At 50.2% G+C, this 19,487-nt stretch overlaps 1 pseudogene across 1 annotated transcript; it reads left to right on the top strand.

Annotated features, from left to right (window-relative positions):
* On the top strand, nt 1–16,301 carry LOC146870407 (POU domain, class 5, transcription factor 3-like; annotated as a pseudogene). Its single transcript, XR_014959382.1, has 5 exons — nt 1–577; nt 6,952–7,063; nt 10,153–10,283; nt 10,508–10,669; nt 14,452–16,301. The product of XR_014959382.1 is annotated as a POU domain, class 5, transcription factor 3-like (transcript).
* The last annotated feature ends 3,186 nt before the right edge of the window (nt 16,302–19,487 follow it).

Below are 19,487 nucleotides of genomic sequence, written 5' to 3'. Positions count from 1 at the left end.
TTGGGAGTTTGGGGTAGACAGTGCTAAGACTTTTGGGGGACACTAGTGCGTTTCCGGGCCCTGCTTCACGGACACAGGAGAGAGAGAGATGGCTGGTCACCTGGGCCAAGAGATTTGGCGCCCTTCCTACGGCTTTGTCACGCAGGCCCTGCACCTGGGCATCCCTGGCATCGATGCCAGCGGGCCCGGCTTCTTAACCGAGAGTTATAGCGCCTACCCAGGCTTAAAGGCGGTGGAGTACGGACACGCTGGTGCGGACGGCGAGGCCCGTCCGGGTGCCCACGGCCTGGCACGGGCCTGGTACCCCTTTGCCGAGGCCTGGTCCCCGGTGTACGGGCAGCACGGGGCCGGGGGATACGAGGGCCACCGGGTGGAAGTGAGGGTGGAGCGGTCGGACAGGGAGGCCGGGTACGGGCAGCACCCCCAGCCCTGGGGGTCTGCTTCGTCCCCCAGCTGGCAGTGCCCCCTTCCGCCCGGGGTCCATCTCCGGGGGCGAGAGTGCCGGCCCAGCACGACGAGTAGCGTCAGCCCCGAGTTGAAGCCCGGGGACGCCCCCAAGGAGGACAGCGGAGACGAGGTGAGTGAACTGGGGGGTGGGGGGGCTCTCCTAAACGCCGACCCCACGAGTCTGGCTTCTCCCGGACCCCTGGCCCTGCCTGGGTCCCATCCTCCCACCTGTCCTATGAAGTGTCGTCCCCTATGACTGACCTCAGTCTCACCCCGACCTATGAATTGTCCCCTATTACTGCCCCAAGCCAGCCTCACCCCTGACTTATGAAATGTCCCCTATTACTGTCCCAGGCCACTCTGACCTATCTACTCATGTTCAATGCGTCTGTCCCACGCCAGCACCGCCAAGCTTCTATGGCTCCGAAAGCACCTCAATGCGCTATGGGAGTAACGGGGACGTCGTAACTAGGGGTCGTGGAAGGAATGTGTTGTCTGTAGCCAGACAGCGAGAGTGTATGGCCGGCACCTCAATTCGCACCCCTGCCCCATTCTAGGAAAGCGCCAGAACATGGCTGCTGGGACTCTGTTCTATGATTATTGCCATAAAAACCTGTATCATGTGTTTAGACAAGTAACATGCGAAATTACGAGCGAATGGAACAACTGATGTGTGAGCACTTTGCCTAAAGCGGGATGACGCCTCGCCGGGAGTAGTAAGCGCTATATAAATGCAATCACAATACATTTTTTCGCTCGTCCATGGGGAGGGGGTGCACTCAGCTGTAACTTTTATCTGTGGACACTGCATTTAAACTCTATCTCGGGCGATACGGAAGTTGTGGCGTTGCCCGCCCCGGAGGCCAAGGCTCATACCTGCAACGGCAGGTGCACGACCCGCCCAGGCTTCTTATGCTGTGCAGGGAGTGGGTTCCATGCATACCTCTGCAGCAGGTGCACGACCCGCCCAGGCTTCATACCCGGCTCCGAGGCTGCGGTGCAGGGAGTGGGCTCCATGCAGACCTCTGCAGCAGGTGCACGACCCGCCCAGGCTTCTTACCCGGCTCCGAGGCTGCGGTGCAGGGAGTGGGCTCCATGCAGACCTCTGCAGCAGGTGCACGACCCGCCCAGGCTTCTTACCCGGCTCCGAGGCTGCAGTGCAGGGAGTGGGCTCCATGCAAACCTCTTCGGCTCAAGAACATCTTACGGATTTTTGGGGCCCTGGGACAAACGTATTTTGGAGGCCCCTGTTAACAACAGCTGTGAATTTATAATCCAATTTCAGCTTTCATGTCCTCTTTGACCAGGGCAACGTGTTTACATCTAATTTTCAAGGATAGTGGCAACATTGTAAATTGTAACACAGTGGTAGCTCGCTAATATTACTGTAAATAATCGCTGACAACCCCCATTTATCATATGTGAGGTTCTGTCTTGATCTAGAAGAAACTTTTTTTTTATGGAGGTTGCATAAACTCATCCCTCTGCAAAATATCTGGAATAGATTCTCCCCCCCCCCCCCCCCACCCCCCTGAGCCCGTGTCTTTCTTTCTTTAAGCTTTATTCGGCACATGTAAATGACCATAAAAGCACAGACATAAAAAACAATACATTTTAAAGGACATTTCAACTAAAATTTACAACTAATAATTACAGTCAATAATTCATGAGTCAATTCATATAATTTACATAAACATATGAAATTGATAGTCAAAATTCATTAAAACTCATACTTTTCCTGGAGTTGATGCACTGATTAAAAAATGTAGCAGTATAAAAACAAGTATCTGCCGATTGCAAGTTAAAAATTAGCCTGTGTCTTCTGTTCATAGGAGCAAGGGCGTAACACAGGCCCCCGCGGTGTGGGGGTGGGGGGGGCTGTGCTCCAGGGGCCCCTCCGCAGCTGTCAGCCAGCAACCACTTTGCACTCTGTCTTTTACTTCGTGCGTCGCGCCCTGAGGAGACGAGAACAGTGTCCAGTTCTCCTGCCGCTGGCAGCTGCCCGCCCCTCTGTTTGCTCCCTCTCGTTCTTCTCGCTCCTCCTCATTTAGTGAAAACCGAGACTTCAAGAAACAGGTATTACCTTCTCTTTCGTTTATTTGCTCCCCAGTGAAATGAATCTAAAAAAAGAAAAACAGTTTTGCTGGAAACGGTGTCTTTTATTGACATTTTTCAATTTCTACGTGCAGCCGAGGGGTGGAGAGAAATAAAACATTCCGAATATGAAAAATAAGCAACTAACTAACTAAAGCAAGACAGAGTGGTTGCAAGGTGGACACAGTGATTTTTTCCCCACTTAAACACATTAGCGCCACTTTACAGTGTTTGCCAGGGAAGCGCTACTTTTATTTTCTCCTCTCTTTGAACAACATTGTTTTCCCTGGGTGGGAAAGTGCACCTTTCCTGGAGGTACTGAAATACCTGCTTGATGTGTGAATTGGAAAAAAATGTGTATAGCGGCTGTGTGTTCACAAATGTGGTCTTTTTAAACCACACTGCCTATGTTTTGTAAGGATATAAAAAATGGACACCGAAATGGGTCCTTTCCCGGCCCTTTATTCATTGCCATAACTTTTTAGGCTAAAGCATTCACTAATTTCTGAATACTGAGTGTAAAAGGAAAAAGGTAACCATGTTGTTCCTGCTTACATTTCACATACTTAAACTTAATCCTGCATTGCCTATAAGTGTTTGCTTTTTCTAGGATGTTGTTAATTTTTTTTAGGCAGCATATTGCTCTTGTCTAGTGCGTAATTAGAATTGAGTCACATCCAGGTGTTTATAGCGGGTCAGTGCAGTGCAAGTTTCTCTCAGTGGGGCAGTATGGTGTTCAGTGGGGGAGATGATGTGGCGCTATGGTCGGAGCTGTTGAAGTGGAACTGATGAACCAGGTTCAGCCTTAATGATCAATCAATCACTGCATTTGTAAAGCGCGCTACATACCCGAGAGGGTCTCAAGGCGCTGGGGAGGGGGGGGGGGTGGAAGCTGAGGTAGGAGAAGGATCTGCCGCCGGCGGTGGTTTTTCGGATGCGAGGGACTGTGGCGAGGGCGAGGTTGGCTGAGCGGAGGCTTCGGGTGGGGGTGTGGAAGCTGCGTCGGTTGTTGAGGTAGGTGGGTCCGGTGTTGTGCAGTGCTTTGTGTGCGTGGATCAGGAGCTTGAAGGTGATCCTTTTGTTGACGGGGAGCCAGTGCAGGCCTCTCAGGTGGAGTGTGATGTGGCTGCGGCAGGGAACGTCGAGGATGAGTCGGGCCGAGGCGTTCTGGATGCGTTGGAGGCGTCTCAGGAGCTTGTTTGTAGTTCCTGAGTAGAGGTCGTTCCCGTAGTCGAGTCTGTTGGTGATGAGGGCCTGGGTAACGGTTTTTCTCGTGTCGAGGGGGATCCATTTGAAGATCCTGCGGAGCATACGGAGGGTGTTGAAGCAGGACGCGGAGACGGCGTTGACTTGCCTGGTCATGGAGAGTGGAGTCGAGGATCACCCCCAGGTTGCGTGCGTGGTCCGTGGGTTCTGGGGCTGTGCCTAGTGACGTGGGCCACCAAGAGTCGTCCCAGGCTGATGGGGTGGGTCCGAGAATGAGGACCTCTGTCTTGTCTGAGTTCAGCTTCAGTCTGCTGTCCTTCATCCAGTCGGCTACGGCCTTCATTCCTCTGTGGAGGTTAGCTTTGGCGGTGTGGGGATCTTCGGTGAGGGATATGATCAGCTGGGTGTCGTCGGCGTAGGAGATGATGTTGAGGTTGTGTTGTCGTGCGACGTGGGCGAGGGGGGCCATGTAGATATTGAACAGCGTCGGGCTGAGGGAGGATCCCTGTGAGATGCCGCAGATGATCTCGGTGGTTTTGGAGCGGAAGGGTGGGAGGCGGACGCTCTGGGTTCTGCCGGAGAGGAAGGGTGTGGTCCAGGCCAGGGCCTTCTCTTGGATACCGGCGTCATGGAGGCGTGCTGATAGGGTGCGGTGGCAGACCGTGTCAAAGGCTGCTGATAGGTCCAGGAGGATGAGGACGGCTGTTTCTCCTTTGTCCATCAGGGTCCGGATGTCGTCAGTAGCGGCGATGAGGGCGGTCTCGGTGCTGTGGTTGCTGCGAAAACCGGATTGGGAAGGGTCCAGGATGTTGTTAACTTCGAGGTAGCGGGTCAGCTGTTTGTTGACAATCTTCTCAGTCACTTTTGCCGGGAAAGGGAGCAGGGAGATGGGCCGGAAATTCTTGAGGTCCTTGGGGTCCGCCTTGGGCTTCTTCAAAAGGGCGTTGATCTCGGCGGGCTTCCAGCTTTCTGGGAAGGTTGCTGTCTCGAAGGAAAAGTTGATTGTTTTCCTGAGGTGGGGCGCGATGGTTGCGCTGGCTTTGTTGAAGACGTGGTGAGGCCAGGGGTCCGATGGGGATCCGGAGTGGATGGAGTTCATGGTTTTGATGGTGTCTTCATCGCTGCCGCTGGACCAGATGGTCAGGCGACTGGTGCGAGTGGTAGTCGCAGCGGTGGTGGGTGCGGGGGGGTCGGAGTTGAAGCTGTCATGGATGTCTGTGATCTTGCGGTGGAAGAAGGTGGCCAGGGAGTCGCACAGGTCTTGAGATGGCGGGATGTCATTGGTGTTGGAGCTGGGGCTGGAGAGTTATTTCACGATGCTGAAGAGCTCTTTGGTGTTGTGTGCGTTGTTGTCTAGGCGGTCCTTGAAGGCGGTCTTCTTGGCGGTCCTGATGAGTTGGTGGTGTCTGCGGGTGGCGCTCTTGAGGGCTGTGTGGGTGTCTGGTGTTTATTCGTGGAGCCATTTCTTCTCCAGCTTCCGACAGGTGTGCTTGGAGATCCGGAGGTCCTCGGTGAACCAGGCGGCTTTCTTGTTGGTGTGGTTGGTTGTAGAGGTCTTGAGAGGGGCGAGGGTGTTGGCGCAGTCGTTGATCCACTGTGTGAGGTTGGTCACGGCGGTGTCTGGGTCGGTGGGTGGTCTCAGGGCGAGGGCGGTAGTCAGTTGGTCCTCGGTGACCTTGCCCCAGCAGCGGCGTGGTAGCTGTTGGGTGCGGTGGTGGGTTTTCTGAAGGTGAAGTGGACGCATCTGTGGTCGGTCCAGTGTGGTTCGGTGGTGTGGTTGAAGGAGACGTGGGGGCTTGCGGATCAGATGGGGTCGAGCGTGTGTCCAGCGGCGTGAGTAGGTGTCGTTACGAGCTGTTTGAGTCCGAGGTTGGTGATCAGGGCGGTGGAGTTGGTGGCGTCGTTGTTGTTCTCGAGGTGGAAGTTCAGGTCCCCGAGGAGGATGTAGTCCCTGGAAGCGAGGGCGTGGGTGCTGATGAGGTCTGCGATGGTGTCACTGAACTGTGGGCGGGGTCCGGGAGGTCTGTAGATGAGAGTTCCTCTAAGGGTGGTGTTGGAGTCGGTGTGGATCTGGAAGTGCATGTGCTCGGCGGTGGTGAGGGTGTCATCGGTGTTCGTTGAGATTTTGATGGAGTCTTTGTGGATGATGGCGATTCCTCCTCCCACTCCGTTGGTGCGGTCTCTGCAGGAGATCTTGTAGCCCTGTGGGATGCCTATGGCGATGTCTGGTGCTGAGGTGGCGTTCAGCCAGGTCTCCGTCAGGAAGGCGACGTCGGGGATGGTGGAGTCTAGGAGGTCCCAAAGTTCGATGGCGTGCTTGCGAGCGGAGCGGGTGTTGAGGAGGATGCAGCGGAGGTGGTTGGGTTCTCTGGCTGGTGGTGTGGAGGGTTGGATGCTGGTGAATCTGCAGTTCCGGCAGGTGAAAGGCCCCTGGGTGCGTTTCGGGGTGACCCGGTAGCAGGGGTGGTCTCGTCTGGTGTTGAGTGCGTGGAGGGTGCTTGCGTCGTAGTGCAGTCTGGCGTTGCGAGGGGTGCGGAGTCCATGGGGTTCTGGCGCCGGGTGCGGTCCAGGCGCGGACGGGCGGCAGCGGCGCGCCCGCTGCGCGCGGCCACTTCACGGCCTCCATATGAGGGCAGAGGGGGGGAGGAGCAGCTGGGAGGTGGGAGCGGGGCGGCCATTGGAGTGCAGGGGGCGGGGCCGCAGGGGCTCAGCGGCGGGGGAAAAACGGCGGGAAAAGACGGCGGGAGAGGGACAACAGAGCACAGGGGTACAGAAAGCAAAACACAGGGGCACAGAATGAAAAAACAAAGTGGCACAGAAAGCCAAGCGCAGGGGTACAGAATAAAAAAGGGAGCGAGCAGTCAGGTGGCAAAAGCGGCAACGGAGGTTCAACCCACAGGGGGCTGCATGGCGGATGCGACCTGCCTGGTGACAGGGTCAAAGATCGCTCTCTACCACCGCTTCGCGGCCTCCATATGAGGGCAGAGGGAGGGAGGAGCAGCTGGGAGGTGGGAGCGGGGCGGCCAATGGGAGTAAAGGGGACGGGGCCGCAGGGGCTCAGCAGTTTTCTTTGTTTCTGACAGGAGACTCCCACCTCAGGGCTCTAGGGGCTGTGTCTAAGGTTGTGAGTTCTTGAGGGGTGTGGTTGGGGGCGCACATGTAAACACGTGACTCAGTCTGTTTCCCGATCTTTGTTTCTGACAGGACACCCCCACCTCAGGGGAGCTGGAGCAGTTTGCGAAGGAGCTGAAACACAAGCGCATCACCCTAGGCTTCACACAGGCAGATGTGGGGCTCGCCCTCGGGGCGCTGTACGGTGAGCATCCTGATACAGCACGCTGCCGTCCAATCACAGTGGTGCACACTCTTCCTTTCTTACAACTGTTGTATATTTGTGCCTCCCCTCCAACCTTCTTGGAGCATAACCTATTTAACCCCCACATGGAAGTCCGTCTTTGGCATTGTTCATCCTAAGAATTGCCCTCTTGCCTCATTTTGCTGAAGCGTTTCGGTGGCGGATTGCCCATGTGAGTCATTGGGATGAACTGGAATGTTGGGCAGGAATGTAGTATTATTGGCCTCACGCATTTGTGCTGGAGCGTTGCTTCTGTGAGGTCTTTAGGCTAAAGCGTTTCCGCAGGAGCGTTACTCCTGTTGGGCTTTGGGCGCAAGCGTTTGCGCTGGAGCGTTGACCCTGTTGGGTCTTTGGGCTCACATGTTTGGGCTTAACCGTTGCTCTTGGGTCTTTGGGCTCAGGCGTTTGGGCTGAAGCGTTGCCCCTGCTGAGTCTTGGGGCTCAAGCGTTTAGGCTGGAGTGTTGACCCTGCTGAGCCTTCGGGCTCAAGCTTTTGGGCTGGATCATTGCTCTTTTGGGTCTTTGGGCTCAGGTGTTTGCGCTGGAGCATTGCTCCTGTTGGGGATTTGGGTTCACACGTTTGGGCTGGACCGTTGCTCCTGTTGGGTCTTTGAGCTCAGGCGTTTGGGCTAGAGCATTGCCCCTGCTGAGTCATGGGCGAGATGTGTGGTATGCAATAAAGACCATGTTGGCCAACATGGCGTGACCAAAATCGGTTGCTCCAATCCAAACACTTGAGTATTAACCATATTAGGGCAGCTTAATCTCAAAGCACTGACCGCAGTGGTGTGACTTCTTCTGAAATACGAGGTTTTATTTCCACAATTCAATGCTCTTAGCTCCTATGGGGCAAACTTTAGCTCAACGACGTAAGTTGTGTCTTATGACACCTTTTGATGTAAGGTACACATTCTTCGGTATAAGGAATCAGATTGTTCTTATTCTATCCAGCACTTTTGCCTGTCTAGTTATGGACTCATTGGATCAACGAGTTGGCCATGTTGGGTTATTAGAACAAAAGAGTTGTCTGTTTAGCCAGTAACGTTTGCCACCTTGGTTGCAGTTATGGCTGCATCCCTCAGCCTTTTGGGATGAGGAGATGGGAGTCTTGGGTTATTGGCCATTTGGGATGGACAGTTGACATTCGATGATCTGGTTGGGCAGATGACCCTGTAGGTGATTTGAGCCGGAGAGTTGACCCTGTTGGGATTGAGGTTGTAGAGTTGAACCTCTTGGGTCACTAAGCAGGAGCACTAAGCGTATCGGGTCTCTGGATACTAACCACTTTCTTAAGTTAAGGACAGCAGTAAAAAATAATGGGGCAGATTTATGTTGCCCTTGCGCCACTTTTGCGCTGCCATTGCGTCACTTTTGTGACGCAGCAGCGGCGCAAATCCTGCGCCATGGTGCGGGGTATTTACAACGTGACGCATCTGGGAGATGCGTCACGTTGTAAAGCCCTGCGCCACATGTAGGCGTTCCAGGGCAGGTGGGGGCGTTCCGGCGCAGGAACGCCTCCTAAAAGTGGCTGAGTGAAATCTACAAGATTTCACTCAGTCACTTTTAGGCCCATGCTGCGTCAAAACCCTGCGCCTGCTTGAAGCAGGCGTAAGGATTGACGCAGCATTGTACAGATAGGGCCCCCCAGAGCATTGCTGGAGCTGCATCGCGCTTGCGACGCAACTCCAGCAATGCGCCACTTTTACGGCACAGATGCGTCACGCATCTGTGCCGTTTTTGCCCCATGGTGCGCCGCATTATAAATGCGGCGCATCCATGGTGGCGCAGCTGTGGCGCATAATAACTGGCGCATCCCTGCTGATATGCAGGGATGCGCCAGTTATCATAAATCTGCCCCAATGTTTTTAGGCCTCGCAAAGGCAGTGCTTGCGCTGTCTCTGCTAGATATGCTGTATTCAGGATATGGGCTTTAAAAACTCCACCCATTTTCAAGGACTGCCCCTGTTACATGTGGTGTTACTCTGAACTTGTGAGCACTATTTCTTTCTTTAACCTGTAGCACTGGAGACCAGTGCTCATGGTTTACAGAGTTCTGTTGTAAACAGGGCTGTAAATCTTGCCCTTTATCTTGCCACATTTGCTGTGCATTCAAAGACCGAGGTCAGTTTTAGCTGCAGCTGCCTCCTCTGTCCTGCTTTTCAAATGCATGGCCTGGCGCCACGGTCACCTGCCTTCTTATGGCTGCTGCCGCCTCCTTCTCAGAGCTCAACAAGCATTTGCAATGCAATAGGTCTTGCATTTGTAAGAGTTTGAGCCATTAGGATTGTAAATGACCATGCCTTTTATTTATGTGGTTTGAAATCCTGCACTTTGTGCTTATAGTCATTGCTTACGAGAAGCAAGGCTGTCAGTGACTGCACCTTTTTTACTGCCAGCCTTGCTTCTCATACGCCAGTACTATAAGCACAAAATTCGTGTTCACGCAACGCTTGCAGCTTTTCAAAACACATAAATAAAAGGCATTGTCATTTACAATGCCAATAGCTCAAACTCTCAAAAATGCAAGACCTATTGCATTGCAAATACTTGTTTATTCTTATCAAGACTTGTGTAGCACTCTGATGTCCAGAAGCGGGTCGCTTAACGTTCAATGAGACACTGAGGACAACGTAAGCTTGGCATCGAAAGTTAATCCTGTTTATTGGCTTAGGCTGGGGCACTGGTTGTGTTAAGCTGTTTAGGCCACAGAGTAGGATTAATCAGCATGGTTGTTTTTGGTTTTATGTTGGTGGTTTGGACTGCAGAGGTCCTCTTGGGTCATTTGCAATAGACCCCACAACGCGTTTGCTATTTGGTTCATAGCATGAGATTTTCGCAGATAATTGAGGTTGTTCGCAAGCGTGTTAGCTTGATATCACAGAACACACACTGTCTTGCTCACCGGCGCTTTACTGTTCACCGCTTTTTGTTTCTGTGTTTCACAAGGTGGCAGGGGGTGTCCACTGCCAGGAAGTCTTTCCTTATTTAACACTCTTCCTCCATAAGTCCCAGTCTTCTGTAATTCACTCATGATCAGTTTCTTAATCCAGGGAAGATGTTCAGCCAGACGACCATCTGCCGGTTCGAGGCCCTGCAGCTGAGCTTCAAGAACATGTGCAAGCTGAAGCCGCTTCTCCAGCGCTGGTTGGTGGAGGCCGACACCAATGAGAACCTACAGGAGGTAAATGACACCTGTGTGAGGGACCATCAAGTGCTGGTCCCATGCCCCTGGCATGGGGCTGCTTTCGAAGCATCTTGATACAGATACAGCTGCCCCTCTCTTCGAGACCCGTCCCTACGAAGGACCATCACTTCGCTGACCCGTCTGATGGCGTTGACTATCCATTCCGTGGGGGATGAGCTTTTCGTCCTTGACCGTATTTTCTCTCTCCTTTCCTTCTGTAGCTGTGCAATGTGGAGAACGCTCTGCAGCAGGCACGGAAGAGGAAGCGGACTAGCATCGAGAACAATATAAAGGGCAGCCTGGAGTCTTTCTTCCTCAAGTGTCCAAAGCCCTCCCTGCAAGAAATCACTCAGATCTCTGAGGAGCTCAACCTGGAGCGAGATGTAAGTGGGGTTCACCTGATACAGGCTGGGCAGGTATGTAGGCATCTGGGGTGGTTGGGTGACAGAGGGCTGCAACAGTGGTAGGCAACTTAACTTGGAGCAAGAGGTAAGTGGGCGTTGAAGGATCTGTGTGGAAGGTACTCAAAGGACTGTTGCTCAGTTCGCTTTAGAAGGTGACTGGCTGGCTGCCTTGTGCTGGTTGCAAAAGGCTGAGAATCACACAGTTGGACAGCGATTAATCAAGGTTTCTGGTTACAAATCTCTCGACTTCTGGTTTTATGTTTAGTTGGTCAAGAGTACACATAGAAATTAGAACTGGCTTCTGATGGAGGCAAGAATACAGTTCAATTGACTACGCTTTATATTTGAAGGCCACCCTGGTCAAACCTAACCTGTAATAACATCCTAAAAATAGTGTCGGATTGTTCATTTTTATTTGAATACTTTAGGAGAGATAGATGAGAGTGCCTGGTCTATTAGCTGTGGATAGGTATGTTTGTGAAATTGCAAGTCCTGATTCAACCACAAGTCTTGGACATTTTTATTTGTTTATATGTTGCTGCAGTTACATCTATGTACCTGTGCCTGAACATCTGTGTGATGCATATCAATTCTTCTCTAACAAGGTGTTTCTCCCTAACCCAAGCATACCCTTTTGGGGCTACAATTACACCGTGTCTACCTGGCGTGAGCACATCTTTTGCTAGTCCCTGTGACTTGTATCTGCTTTTTGTGTTCAAATCAGCAAACTCCTCACAAACCCGGATTAAGAAACCTCTACATGTTCAGCCTGTCGAAATTCTTATAGAACAGCTAGATTGTTGTCACATATTACTATACTCAAAAAAGGTCCAGAGGAGCAGAAGGTGAGATCTGGGTTCTGAGAGGAGGCAGGTAAAAGCACAGGATTGTCCAAAGAATGTGCTGGCTCGCTGTTGCATCAACTGGATGGTCGATGAGTTTGGCAGCTAAGTCCTAGAGGGCTGTGTGCCCATCACTCTCATCTATCAGCCCTCGTTCTACCTGCTGCCTAAATCCATGGACATGTCTCAGCCAAAAGCTATTTTTTCTTGGGTGGTTGGAAGAAATCCCATAAGCATGAGGATTTTATTACCAAGAATCTTGATCCACTTTTGGGGACCATCGAGGCGGGAAAGAGACACTGTTGAGACCGGCTATCGTCACATGTACGCTGACTACAACCTGCTCTGGGATAGAGGTGGACCTCGAACAGCACATTGTCTGCCAGTCGTTTAGCACTGGATGAAACTCGATTGGCTCTGTCTCCGCGGCTATGAAACCGATCCTGCGGTTGGGCCCAGTGGATCCATCACCAGCTCCTTTACTTGGCCGACACTGTGTGCAGATCATTAGAGAGAAGACCTGGGACTTGTACTGAGGGGCTTGACCATAAGTTCCTTTACAACCATTAGGCGCTACTTAAAGAAACACAGACGTTGTCAAGATTTCACAGGCATTTAATGTACGTGATCATGGGAAACATGGGCTGAACAGCTGAATTCTCATTCGGGCTTTTTTATACACAAAAACCACAAGAAGGCGTGTTAACAAATGTCCAATATCCAATCATGTTGCAGTAAAAGGAAATTTCTTTGCTATTTTGGATGAATACATGGTGTGTTGCTGATCGAAAGATGCAAGAGTTACACAAGCATTAAGCATCTAACCAATCACACCAAATAACATTTTGTGCTGACAGACGAGATGACCACAAGCGTGGCTTTCATAATACTCAAGTGGTTGGGTCTTTCCAAGGCATTGTCAAAATGATTTTCACAATCACTGTCTAATCCAATGCAGCCTCTTGGCCTCAGGTCTTTGTGGACATCGGGGTATCTGGCTGTGGCTGGGCTGAAGAGGACATGCGTGTCACATGAGGCGTCCTTCAGCAAGCCTTGCGTTACAAGCTTTTCAAAAGGGTGCATTAGTTTATCTGCAGTTACTAGACTCCCTCGCACATTTTGCAGGCCCTCTCATCATTGAGTATCTATCACAGAATAAGACATACAAAATGGATTCCAGACAATACAAACATGGATTCTTACAACATAGCCTGGGCCTTGTAAGGGCCCACTCCTAGCTGCGCTGTGATAACTAACTCCACAGGATGGCATTTCTGAATTGCAAAAATCGAAAAATTATATGGGCTTGTGCATTCTCAACCAGCGTCAACCCCATTTCCTCCCACCTGCCCTCAAAACCTTACACCGGGTCCCTGACAGAAAGATCCACTTAAAACTCTGTTCCTGGTTCACAGACAGTTCCTTAACTGGGCTCTGCCTTAAAGCTCAGGATCTTCCAACCTTACTTGCCCTTCTGGAGCCCAAGCCTCACAAACTTCATGCCACCTGCACATGGAAGTACAAAGGTACCAGAGGTAAAATTCCTCACATACCGGTCTTCACTGTTGAGTATATTACCATACGCTTCCTCATTGTAGTAATAGATTACCTTTCACTTCACTGGAACAACTTACCATCCACGTCTTTATTGTAGTAATATACTACCATTCACTTCTTTACTATGGAATATATTACCACCCACCTCTTCACTGTTGGATATATACCATCCACTGCTTAATTGCGGAATATATTACCACCCACTTCACGGTGGCATTTCTTTCATATTTGAAAACTCATCGCGTAAACTGTTGCAAGGTTTACTGGAGAAATTATTAACAATTACTGGATGGATAAAGATGATGAAACTGCAACACTGGATGGACCATGGGTGGGGGACTGAAGGGTGCCAAGGGCTGGCTGAGGGACTCCTATTGATTGATCGAGAAAGGGAAGGGCAGTGGTTTGCTAAAGGAGATCTAATGACTAGTGAAGGACCAGTGGGCATCGGCTCGCGGAGGGGTGTCCTAGTTATTGGTTCAGTAAATTGTGTCCAGTTGGTGGCTTACTAAAGGTTGGCAATTGCCAGGTGGCCCAGGGTGCACAGTTGGTCATCTAGATTTCAGCCTGAGAGCCTCATAACCACAGTGTGAGATGAGCCTGTTAATATATTTATGGTAAGGAGGAGGGAAGTGTAGACAAGAGATAGCAAAGTTGTACTTCACCAAAATGCCTCATGAGCTGAGGAAGGGCGAGCTGGAGAAGCTAAGACTAGAGGTCGATGGGGGTCCAGTGTAAGAAGCAGTAGACCTTGAACATGAGCTTTGATCTAGGATCCCCTGTGAGCTGCTATGTGATCTCAAAGTAATATCTGATCAACGAAATCCCTCTGTTGATCCCGGATGCCATGTTACCTGCATGAGCTGCTATGATTTGCAGCTCAGTCATTTGTTTTATTCATCGGTCCACCACTGCACAAGGATTCTGCTCTGTGATCTCCTTACTTTGTCCTGAGGAAGATCCTTTCAATTTTCTCCTTGGGTTTGAAATATCAATATGATAGCTGGTGAATTAAGATTACTCAAAAGAACATTCACCTTTGTACAACTACCTGCTATAGATTTATCTTCAGCTTTTTTAAATGTATATCTCTTGCTCTCCTCCTTAGCAGTGGTTTCTTTCTTCCACCTGTTATAAGTAGTTGAGAAAGAACGGATTAAATATTTACATATTTACACATTGCATTTTTTCACTTATTGTTTAGGAGCGCTAATTAAATTTTAGACCCCAGTGTTTAAACTATTCATAAATATGTCCTGATGGGACATTAGCTTTGAAGCACATCTGCCCTGCTTCAGCCACTGTACAACATGGGCAATGGCTTCCAAACTGAGCTAACTTTCGCCCCTTACTTCCTTCTAGGTGGTCCGCGTATGGTTCTGCAAAAGGCGCCAGAAAGGCAAGCGCAGCATCTGCCGGGATGAGTACGAGAACTTCCAACAGTACCCTGGGATGCCACAGCCCGGATCTCAACCCATGAGCCACCTGCCCAACTCCTATGTCACACAAGGCTACAATGGCACCACCTTCGCCTCCGTCTACATGCCAACCTTCCATGACGGCGAGGTGTATTCGCAGGTCATGAGCCGGCCCATGCACTCCACTTGAGTTTGGGCGGGGGGCGGGGGGGAACTATTGACATTTATGAACTGGCAAACGTCAGCAAAAAAGCAACCTGAATAAATATCTCCATTTTAATGTCGCCAGAGAATGTGGGTATCGGCTCCGAAGCCGACGAGTCCAAGCACTGTTTTAGGGATCACCATGCACCTGAAGGAGGTGGACACTTTTATGGATTTTTTTTTTTTGCATCTCCAATGGATGCATCGCTGTGTTAAAGTGCACAGTAAGACCAGTGGGCACAAGAATATGTATTTGGTTTTTTTATTGTAAAATATTTTTGATTTACAAAAAAAATCCATTGAATGTGTTTTTGCTTTATATGCTGTACAGAAGTAAGAGGGCTTGAGGCTCTGCTCAGTGTCTGTGCGTGGGGCTGAGGGGGGCGGTGGGAGGCTGCTGGAATAGGGTTGTAAGTTGAAGGATCCCAGATCTATGCTGGAGTATGGGAGGGGGTGACAAGCTGCTTGTGGAGCAGTGGACTGGAGCTGCACCCCTGGAGCTCGTAACGGACACATAAGGGGGTTGCCACAGTTTGTATGGTTTTAGATAGTGGTTATTGGGGGGCGGGGGGTCTGTCCAGTGTCTTGCACGCCCTCTGTTTGTGGGAAGTACAGTATTAGCAGGAGTCCCCTCTGTGCCAAGGCTGTGCACCCCATCTCTAGAAAGGAAACTCCTGCCCTTTGGGCTACAGGTGTTCCCTCGGATGAGGCATTCCCTATCTGTCTGTGGGGTCTCCATCACATGGATTCTTCCTGTCCTGGAGCAGTATGTTGTCTATATAGAAAGGATTGTCTTTGTGTGTTAATTGTCGTCGGTTTACAGGTTACATTTCTGTATCACTAGAGGGTATGATTCTGACTTCAACATTTAGTGGTCACCGTGGGAGCGCAGGCTCGCTGTACCCTCCTGTTGCCGCAACACTACCAGATAATCTGTTGAAGCTCTTTACTTTGCCACGTGCTGCCTCCCTAAACTACTTAGGGCAACATAAACTCTTTAATCGCCCCATAACAAACAACTTCTACAGATAGGACTAACTGCAAGACCAATTTAGTCTTGTCTCTGGAAGTAATTCAGGGGGAAAATTCTGTCTTTGTTGGACTTTGGTTAGCCCAAAAGATGCATTCTTTGAAGCCAACCCTTTCTCTTGCAAAGAGTTGCCATCTATTGCTTACTGAGCTCTGGTGATTTCAGCAGCTTTTTTGGGGGGTGGGGCTAATATTGGGTTCTGCTGTCCATTCTGGAGACACTGGATGCACACCATCGCTGCTTCTTGCAAGTAAAATCATTTGGTTTTATTCTGAGATACCTGCCCAGTAGGGTATGCCAGCCTCGACTGTCCAAAGGGAGGTGGATGGGGAGCGATGGAGCGAGCGACTATCTTTTACGGGGACGGTGAAACTGAGCTTACGGGTTGATGGAAACTTCTGGATTTACGCGTTTGAGTTCTTTGGCCTGAACCCAGGTGCTTTTGTAAAAAGACCAGGTAAAAAATGTCACATGGGCCTGCGCCCTCCAAATGTATTGCCTGTAATCTACCAAGATGTATATACTTTTTTGAATTTGTAAATCTATATTTTAAATTATTATTTCGACTTGATGTCCATGTATTGGAATATAATACACACACACATGAATTGTGTGGTATGTGTAGGGAGGCAGAAATTGACTGTTCCCGATTGTCACTATCCCTTGTGCCGTCAGAGCGTCAACCCTACTTGGAAGGACAACACCGGACCAGTACACCTGCTAGCCATTCCATCCTTGTGCTTTCTCTTGTAGACTTTTAAAACGTGTGACTGGCATATCCACCCCCTTTCTTTACATTCCTTTTAGTACATTTTTTAATTACTTCTTATCCTATAAGAATGTTTGTCCTACAAAGAAGCCATTTTTAACCTTCCACTGCCATCCCATCTGTGGTATGACCAGATGGCGGCCACCTTAAATCTTTCAACTACATCTCACGTGTTTTCTACTGCAAGGCGGCCATTTTGGAACCTTCCGTGCCATTCTTGCCTGTTATGCCCTGTAAAGCAGCCATCTCATGCCACTTTATAATGTGTCTCTTGGAGACAGCGGACTGAAGTTATACTGATAAAATGGAATTTGGCGAACTACATTTTTTACAGGTAGAAATTAAAGTTGAAGTTGCTTGTGATTTGCTGGAAAGCAAGACCTCTGCTCACCGCCAAAAATCTCGTTCTCTTCACCAAAGCGACTTGGGATGCAAGGGAAGAGACAGAAGACCCTTTGGCTGCCATGGTTTGGGTTTTGAAACAGTGGCAATAATTCCTTTCACGGTTTTGTACATTTATTCTTTTTTTTTTTAAATATATTTTATTTACAGTCTGACACTTTAATTGTGCAAAATACACGTACTAATATGTGAGGCTCCCAGGCTGTGGTGTGTTTTTAATTTCAGGGAAATGGAGCTGGGGTTGGTACAGGGCGGTGGTGGAAGAGAGGCAGTATGGAGTTGGAATGGTGGGCAATATGTGTCTGTAGAGCCCGCAGTGATGTGGGTATGTACACACTGCTTTCTGTGTGATGTAGAACCTGGACACATGGGTATATTGTACTGTTACATTTACATAGCGCTTCATACTCCTGACAAGGCGACAAAGTACTCTGATTTCCACTTGGTTTCTGGTGCCTTTTTGGAGGGTGTGGTTAACTGGGTGTTGGACGTAGTTTGACTTGTAGGGGCGGTGTTGAGTGAGGTGCATGAGGTTAAAACACATACTCTAAACAGGCCTGTTGGTGTGTGTAGGCATAGGGCATTGTGTAGAATGAGTTGATGCATCTGACCATAGCTACTATTGTGGGAATGTTCAGTGTCCTAAAGTTGAGACCTTCAGATGCATAGGGTGTAAGTAGGTGGAGTCCGCCTGTGAGTACTTTATATGGAGAAAACCCAGAAACAACCGAGGTTCACTCTATAGAAGCACTGTATAAGACTACAGTAAATAGGCCTTGGTGTACATCCTAGAGCGCTGATTATCCAGGCTGTGGGGTCTTCTTGCTCCGGCTAGCCTCTTGAATTCTGGTACACATGGTTTTATCCTGCCGATCAGTACCGGTCCGGAGATATGAACTGGCGTGCTTTATATTGCCATTGTAAGGCTGATGGCTCGGAAGTACATGGTGAATCTGCCATATGGTGGGTTTGAGAATTTGTAAAAATCCCTTTCAGGGGGCATTGGGGCACGTAGGAGTTATTGGGCCCAACCGTGGGGATGGAGCCCTTGTACTTCTGATGTTCCGGGGTCCGACTTACTATGGATTCTGGGTCCCTGAGCCCAATAGCCCTTCTGCACTTGACTCTCAAGGTATGCGTGGTCCGAGCAGGGCATGGCTCCCTGGAGGGGGCGAGGTAGGAATGGGGTGTGTGGATACAGATAAGTGGACACAGGCTCACAACTATATATACGCAGCAGCAATAAATCATTGTCCAGCGAAATACTCACTTTATTTTCTACTGCTAACAACGCAAAGGTAAATTACGACATCCCCACACAATCACACAGTCCCCCACTGAGGTTGGGGCTCTTGTTTTTTTGGGGAATTCCTTGTCCCACTCCCTCATATTAGCAATTGTGGTTATTCCCCATTCACTTTTGGTGACATCCCGGGTATGCGTCACTAGTAGTCGGAGCCTCAAGACTATTACACTGACTCTAATTTACCATCAATAGTTTCCGGCGCTAACTAGCGGTAAGTTTTCCTGGGACAGACTGGCCCGAAATCAGTCTTGCCTGCACTGAGAGTCTGAAATTCCTGCAAAGAATGTTCTGGCCTGATGTTGTAGATCATGTCACAGTTTTTGATGCTCCCGGTGACCCCCTCTCCCATACGGGGCCACCATATCTCCCAGAGCAAGGGCTCCCACCCAATCACAGCAGTAAAGTCTGCGGTGGGGACCCCTCCAGACATATTTAATCCAGGGCAGGTGGTCTTGGATTCCTTCCTGAGATGTGCCCGGGCCCCTTTCTTGTGGCTTTTCATTGACTCAATGAGCACAAATTGAAATGTGTGTGTTTCACCCAGCTTACAGGAATGCACAGTGGCGTGATGAAAGTTGAAGGGGCCCCCCTGCAAGGTACACAGAGGGGCCCCCACTCCGGATTTAATCCAGAGCTCTCCGGTGTGAGTACAGTGCTGAGGAGGCCCCCTGCAGCTAGGGCCCCCCCCCCTGCACTGCGGGGGATGCGGGGGCCTGTGTTAAGCCCCTGGGAATGCAGCAATACACAAATCTGCTTCAGGAGGATTTCTGTACCTCCTCTCCGTGTTCCATCATGCAGGCCTGGGTTTCCCAAAATGGAATCCAGGGCCCTTGGTACATTGTATCATTCGCAAACACACATTCACCTTGGGCATGTATAGAAGCATACATAGTACTGCATCCTTTATGTATTCTATCACTCATAGGCACACATACATCTAGCACATGCATTCATTATGCCCAAGCATTCACTATGCACACGCTGCTCCGCAGTGCTTTATCCCTGTATTGTACCATTCCCAGGCACACATACTCCCAGGATAGTTCACCCCACTTCTGCACTGCCCAGCCTGACGTAGGCCAAGGGTGAGTTAAGTACCCAGCAGCGGAACTTTAAAAGTGAGTGAGTCTGCAGGCCTCACTCCAGTGCCACAGGACTTGTACCATCCTACCGATCACCACCTGTATGCTGCCACCACCGCGCTTGTGGTGGAAGGGCACCCTCGCGGTCCACCAGGACCACAAGCTGTGAGATACTCCTGTCATGGCG

The sequence above is a fragment of the Triturus cristatus genome, chromosome 1_1, assembly GCF_964204655.1.
Source record: "Triturus cristatus chromosome 1_1, aTriCri1.1, whole genome shotgun sequence".
Taxonomy (NCBI): Eukaryota; Metazoa; Chordata; class Amphibia; order Caudata; family Salamandridae; genus Triturus; species Triturus cristatus.
The sequence above is the reverse complement of the archived record's forward strand: the minus strand, read 5'-3'. Positions and strand labels throughout refer to the sequence as shown.